This window comes from Zonotrichia leucophrys, chromosome 27, assembly GCF_028769735.1.
Source record: "Zonotrichia leucophrys gambelii isolate GWCS_2022_RI chromosome 27, RI_Zleu_2.0, whole genome shotgun sequence".
Classification (NCBI taxonomy): Eukaryota; Metazoa; Chordata; class Aves; order Passeriformes; family Passerellidae; genus Zonotrichia; species Zonotrichia leucophrys.
The window spans coordinates 1,536,646-1,544,264 of record NC_088196.1 but is presented as its reverse complement, the minus strand read 5'-3'; positions in this window follow the sequence as shown (position 1 = coordinate 1,544,264).

Here is a 7,619-nt window from a genome sequence, read left to right as displayed (position 1 = left end):
AACTGGGAGGTGATGTTCCCATACCTGTGAATTCCAAGTACAGTAGGAGTAAAGACAAATTCTGCTGGTGCCAGGTGTAGGAAATGTGAGAGACCACAATAGAAATTGATGTGTGATCAAGGTCATTGCAGGTCTGAGTGGCCAGGAGTCCCTGCTGAGGCACTGGGAACTGCTCATCCTGGGTGGGATCAGGAGAGGGAGGTGAGAGAAGGCCCAACCTGTCATGGGATCCCAGACCAGGCTGGGTGGGAAGGGGCCTTAAAACCCACCCAGTGCCACCCCTGCCATGGCAGGGACACTTCCACTGTCCCAGGCTGATCCAGGACCTATCCAGCCTGGCCTTGGACACTGCCAGGGATCCATGGGCTGCCCCAGCTGCTCTGGGCACCCTGTGCCAGGGCCTGCCCGCCCTGCCAGGGAACAATTCCTTCCCTATATCACACCTAACCCTGCCCTCTGGCACAGGTTCCTGTGTCCTTTTCCTCCATCCCTTGTCCAAAGTCTCTCTCCAGCTCTCCTGGAGCCCCTTTAGGCATTGGAAGGGGCTCTAAGAACTTCCTGGATGCTTCTCTTCTCTCTCTCTTCTCTTCTCTTCTCTTTCTTCTCTTCTCTTCTCTTCTCTTCTCTTCTCTTCTCTTCTCTTCTCTTCTCTTCTCTCTCTCCTCTCCTCTCCTCTCCTCTCCTCTCCTCTCCTCTCCTCTCCTCTCCTCTCCTCTCCTCTCCTCTCCTCTCCTCTCCTCTCCTCTCCTCTCCTCTCCTCTCCTCTCCTCTCCTCTCCTCTCCTCTCCTCTCCTCTCCTCTCCTCTCCTCTCCTCTCCTCTCCTCTCCTCTCCTCTCCTCTCCTCTCCTCTCCTCTCCTCTCCTCTCCTCTCCTCTCCTCTCCTCTCCTCTCCTCTCCTCTCCTCTCCTCTCCTCTCTCTCCTCTCCTCTCCTCTCCTCTCCTCTCCTCTCCTCTCCTCTCCTCTCTCTCCTCTCCTCTCCTCTCCTCTCCTCTCCTCTCCTCTCCTCTCTCTCTTCTCTTCTCTTCTCTTCTCTTCTCTTCTCTTCTTCTCTTCTCTTCTCTCTTTCTCCAGGCTGGACACCCCCAGCTCTCCCAGCCTGTTGTGGGGTGAGGATTTGGTTACAACCACACAGGGACCAAGTGAGAGCTCCAGAGGCTTCCCTCACTTAGAGGAGTAGAGACCTGTGTGAGCTGTTTGCCCAGAAGCCATCCCAGGTGTGACACCTGCAGGACCATCATGGCCAGCTCCAGCTCCCCAGTTCCTAAGGCCACACACCAATCCAGTGTCCCAACACAAGTCTGACTGTGAATAAAACATTGCAGGGACAGCGCTGAAATCACTCAGATTTGAAGAAAATATAGCAAAGGCCTGGAGCCCCAGTTCTGACTGTCAGTACTGCCAATGCCTTAATGAGCAGCTCCAACAATTAATTACCTCCCCTGTAAAGAATGTGCTGTTTCCCAGTTCCACACGTCTCTGTTGGCCAACAGCTTTGGCGTGGGTTCCTCCTCCTCCCTGCCAGATGGAAGAACCCTCTCGTGTCAAACTTCTGCTCCCCCATGGGAGCTGCCAGGCTGCCAGTGTTTCCTGAGCCGTGGGTGGCACCACAGGTGTGGGATCCCAGCTTTGCTCCAGGTTTCCCAAGCTGCTGACGTGAGCTCCCAGGCTGGCTCTGCTCCCTCAGCCCATTTCTAGATCCTGGTTTTCCCCATTAAGTCAAATTTCTACATTAACTCTGATCCTATACATAGGAACTGTGTGCAGTTCTGGGTCCCTGAGATTTGAGAAGGATGGGAAAAGCCTGGAATGTGTCCAGAGGAGGAGAACCAAGGGGAAATGGGCTGGAAGACATGGAGAGGAGGGCTGAGGGGTGATCTCATGGCTCTGTGCAGCTTCCTGAGGAGAGGATGTGGAGATGGAGCTGCTGAGCTCTTCTCCTTGGGATCCAGGCACTGGATGCCTGGGAATGGCTCAAAGCTGCACAGGGAGAGGGTTAGACTGGACTTTGGGAAGCATCTTTACCAAGAGGGTGGTCAGGCACTGGGATGGGCTTCTTGGAGAGGTGATCAGTGCCCTGAAACTGTCAGGATTGAAGAGGAGTTTGGACAGCACCCTTAACAATGTACTGTAACTTCTGGTCATCCCTGAAGGGGTCAGGCAGTTGCAGTAGATGGTCACTGTAGGTCCCTTCAAACCCTTCTCCTTCTCCTTCTCCTTCTCCTTCTCCTTCTCCTTCTCCTTCTCCTTCTCCTTCTCCTTCTCCTTCTTTCTCCTTCTCCTTCTCCTCCTTCCTCCTGTAGGGAGGGGAGATCAGAGTGCTGTGGAGCACTGGGGGGGTCTGAGCCTTTTCTGCCTGGTGGCACCAGGAGAAAGGGGACAACAGGAGGAGAAAATAACCTGAGGAGAAACTTTCAGTGTGTTTGTATTGGGAGTTAATGCCTTCCTGAGCTGTTTGGGAGGCCTTGAGCTGATCAGAGCAAGCCTGCAGGAGAAGGGCAGTGAGCAGGGATGGGGACACCAGAAGAAGTCAGTGCAGTGTCTGCTGCCCATCCTGTCTGTCCTGCCATCACAGCTCAGATCCCAGCCCTGTAACCCCGAACACCCCTGGGAGTCACAGGAGCTGCTGGCTGAGCCATGGTAGGAGTCACCCATCAAACACTTGGGTCTGGCTTTGTCTGGAGCCCAGCAAGTCAGTACCTGCTTCTTGACTCCTTCCACCTTAAACATTTACCTGCTGCTCTTCCTCGTGTGCTTCCTGCCGGGAATTTCTGTTCATTAATGATCTGGAGGTGGGACAGAGCCTTTGCCACCGACAGGAGCCAGAGAGAGCTGTGGATGGAGCAGAGGGTTGTGCTGCCATCCAGAGGGGCCCGAGGAAATGAACTGGCAGCAACTCCTTGCAGTTCAACCTCTTTTATTTTCCTTGGGTTCTTCTAGCTCAGACTCCCTGCCCTCGTGTCTTTTCTGTGCCACGTTGTGACGGTGTTCACAGGGGTGTGAGGATGAGGGAAGAGACGAGGATCTGACTCCATGTTTCAGAAGGCTGATTTATTATTTTATGATATATATTACATTGAAACTATACTAAAAGAATAGAAGAAAAGGTTTCATCAGAAGGCTGGCTAAGCTAAGAACAGAATAGCAAAGAATGCTAACAAAGGTTTGTGGCTTGACTCTCTGTCTGAGCCAGCTGACTGTGATTGGCCATTAATTAGAAACAACCACATGAGACCAATCCCAGATGCACCTGTTGCATTCCACAGCAGCAGATAACCATTGTTTGCATTTTGTTCCTGAGGCCTCTCAGCTTCTCAGGAGGAAAAATCCTAAGGAAAGGATTTTTAATGAAAAGATGTCTGCAACACCACACTGTCCTTGCTTTACCTTATTTCAGCAAGCTCTGGCTGCCTTGTGCACACAGAGACCTGGGGAGGCTGAGCTCAGCTCCCTCTCATACAATGCCCTCAATTACTTCACTTTAAATCCACAAAATTCTTCTCTGCCTGGGGCCATCAAATATCTGCTCTTTATGAATTGTGGTAGCCAGAAGTAAAGTCAGACACAGGGTCCAGGACAAAACTCTTTCCTGCCAAGCTGGTTGGAAACCACTCAAGTGGACACACAGGTCCTCTCCTTGGCTGTTCTGTGTCACAGACATCTGTTCATTAAAAACCTTTCCTTAGGATTTTTCCTCCTGAGAAGCTGAGAAGCCTCAGGAACAAAATGCAAACAATGGTTATCTGCTGCTGTGGAATGCAACAGGTGCATCTGGGATTGGTCTCGTGTGGTTGTTTCTAATTAATGTCCAGTCACAGTCAGCTGGCTCTCTCTCTGTCCAAACCACAAACCTTTGTTATTCATTCTTTTCTATTCTTAGCTTAGCCAGCCTTCTGATGAGAACTTTTCCTTCTATTCTTTTAGTATAGTTTTAATGTAATATCTACCATAAAATAATAAATCAGCCTTCTGAATATCGAGTCAACATTTTCGTCTCTTCCCTCATTCGAAAACCCCTGTGAACACTGTCACAGTTCTGTTTCTTTAGAATCCCTGCTGAGCTCTGCCCACAGAATCCCAAAATGATCTGAGCTGGAAGAGACTTCAAGGATCACCAATCCCACCCCTGCCATGGGCAGGGGCAGCTTCCACCAGACCAGATCAGACAAATCCCTGTCCAACCTGGCCTTGGACACTTCCAGGGATTCAGGGGCTGCTCTGGGCACTCAGTGTCAGGGCCTGCCCACCCTTGATTTTGTTTTTTTGGGGTTTTTTTTTGGCTCTTCTGCACAGGCATTGACAGTTTTCCCGGGAACTGGAGCGCAGAGGAGCTGAAGGTTGTTGCTCACAGTCTCTGGTGCACTTGGCCACGTTCAGCTCCTGTCTGGGTCTGTTCTCACACAGCCAGGAGAGCCCCAGGCTCTGGCTGCTGCACTGAGGTGGTTGGGAAGAAGCTTTTAAACATTTTTTAATGACTGATTGGGAAAGTTCAGGCCCTCAGGAGTCCTTTTGCTCAGATAACACAGTGTTGGATGATGAATGGATGGTTGTCACACTGAGCTCTGCTGATACAACACAGGGTGCCAGTTTGTGTTAGATCCAGGGATTTGGAAGATTTTGAGATAAAGAAAATGCCTGTGTAGGTTTTTGACATTCTTTTGGCATTGGGAGCCCAGGTGTCTGTGAGGGATCTTCCCAAGCATTTCACTGCATTTTAGATTGCTGGAAACCTGCCCCTCAAATTAACATTCCCACTTGGAATGGCACATCACTGCAGCTGGCCTAACCTGGGATGGGATAGAATAAAATAGAAGAGAAATAGAGAAGAGCAAAATGAAAATGGAATGGAATGGAATGGAATGGAATGGAATGGAATGGAATGGAATAGAATAGAATAGAATAGAATAGAATAGAATAGAATAGAATAGAATAGAATAGAATAGAATAACTTCCAGGGGAAAAAAAGCAATACAAGAGGACTGTAATTATTCTTCAAAGATTTTTTTCTGATAGGTAAATTAGGAGTTTATTTTTTTATGGTCAGGATAAGCAGCATCATATCCAGGGGCCTTGGTGTGGTCTGGCACCTCCTCCCTTGGCCCAGGGGAGGCTGCTGCAGGTGAAGGTGCTCTGTGTTATTGCTTGATGCATCTGCAGAAGCAAGAGAGCTGATGGACAAGGAAGATCCAATAAATCACCTATTTCATGAAAACCACCAAGTTCAGGATCCTTTAGGTCACACTGGTAAGGATGAGGAATTCTGATGGAGCTGGATATTTATATGATGCAATACTCCTGGGTTTTGAAGCTTAAACAAAAGGTGGTTGGTCCTTCCAGAACTGCTGTGGTGCCTTTGTTTCCCATTCTGTGCTTTTGCAACCCTCACACAATGCCAGGTGAGTTTGGAATTCCTCAGCAGATCCCACCTCCAAGGACTGGGATGGGACCTTGCTCCTTCTTCCTTACAACCCATCCTGAAAAACCTCCCTTGTTTTGCTAGCAGTGAGGATGAAAGGAAATCTAGAAAATGTGATTTCTCTCTGAGGGAAGAGTGAAAGGATTGGGTTGTCAGAGCAGGGACAGCTGGGGATGAGCTGACCTCCAGCCTCCCCCTTGCAGCTGCACTTCCTGCCCTGCTGGGGCAACCCTCCTGCAATAAATAAAATGCTGCCATGGAAAAGAAGGGAATGAACTGCTCTGTGTCTGCCTGGAGAGGATGAGGAATCACAGAGTGAGAGCTTTAATCAGGCTTTGGGGACTGGCTGGGTGTAAACACAGCCCTGGGCCAGGCCAGAGCTGCTGTGCTGGGGTTCTGTCGGCGGCAGTTTTAGGAGGGAAGAGCACAAATTAAACAAAATCCATCATGAGGGGTTTGGGCTGCACTCACCCTGGATCAAGGAGAGCAGCAATTGCTCCAGGCACCCCTCCAGCTCTGCTTGCTCTGCTGCTGTTCCCAACAGCCTCGTGGCTCCAGGCAGGGGAAAAATGCCCTCAGCCTGGAACTGGATCCTGCTCTCTGAGGGTGGATGTTTGGAGAAGGGATTTGCTCCCATCCCTGTGCCTTTCCAGCTGCCTGGATACAGGAGCAGCTCTGCTGGGCTGCCTCAGGCCCACAGCAGATGGAGGAGGATGAAGAGCCACAGGAAGGATGAAGAACCAGGCTGGGGACAGAGAGGAAGGACCATGGAGCTGGGTGAGTGTTGTAAAAGATTTTCACACTATAAAACTTCCTTTTTGTTTCTTTAAGGAGTTTTAATGGATGTTATGCACTGGAGTAACAACTTCTCAGCACTCTGTAGTGAAACCAGAGTACAGGAGCCTGAGATTTCAGTGCTCAGCCTGGGCTTCCATCCTTTGTCATAGAATCCCAGAATGGTGTGGGTTGGAAGGGACCTGAAAGATGATCCAATGCAGGGACAACTTCCACTATCCCAGGCTGCTCCAAACCCCATCCAGCCTGGCCTTGGACACTGCCAGGGATCCAGGGGCAGCCACAGCTGCTCTGGGCACCCTGTGCCAGGGCCTGCCCACCCTGCCAGGGAGGAATTTATCCCAATATCCCACCTGGCAGTGGGAAGCCCTTGTTCTGTTCCTCTCCAGTTTTCTTGGAGCCCCCTTAGGCACTGGAAGGAGTTTTTAGGATCTGTCTGGAGCCTTTTTCTCCTGAGCAGCCTGGTTTGTGCTGGTTTGTGCTGGCCATGGCTCTGTGCCACATCTCCAGGAAAGCAGGGATGGGTTTTTATCCAGGAAGCTGCAGAATCAGCTGCAGCCAGACCTGGTGAACATCTCAAGATGTTTCCCTTCTGTTCAACTGTGTCTGGTGGTTTTGGCTGGATTCCCAGCCCTCTTCAGCCTGGGGAAATCACAGATCTGGATGTAAATAGAAGTGGCTCACAGTGAAGCTTTGCCATGGGGCAATTCCTTCCCGGAGAGGAAATGGAGCTGTTGGAGGCTGCTGAGGGACAGGGCAGCCCCACAGCCCCTCAGGCTCCTCCACCCTGCTCTCCCAGGAGCACAAACATCCTCCAGAGCATTCTCGGGAACAGCTTTGGGAAAGATTTCCCCTTATGAGAAGGGGACTCTGCTTCATCTGGGTTCTTTCTGCTGGCTCTGCACTCACTGACCTTAAGGGGATGTTAATGTTTTCCCATTATAAATGTTCATGTATTTGTGCAACAGTCAGTTGGGAAGTCTCATTTTGGTCTTTATAAAACTTCCTGGAAAACTCCATAAAAGAAAACACCACATCCACTTTAATTACAAAAGTGAATATTTAGTTTGTTTACAGTTTGACATCCTCCTCCTTGGCTCGAGACCATAACAGCAATGTGTGTGTCTGTGTTGGGCTGGAAATTTTGATGTGCTGTCTAATTTTCTTTATTACTTCCCTTTCTGATAAAATGGAGAAGAGGAAAGGGCACAGTTGCCCCCTCACAAACGGTTTTTGCCATTTACCAGCAGGGGAATTGTGGGAAGGAGGAAGAGGCCCTGCCTCATGAAATAGAAAAAACACCAGAGCAAGCTGAGTAAGAAGAAATGAAGAATGAATAGAAATTACCAAAAGAAAAATTCATTGTTGCTGACATCTTTTATGAAAAATCATTTCATTGGGATTTTTTT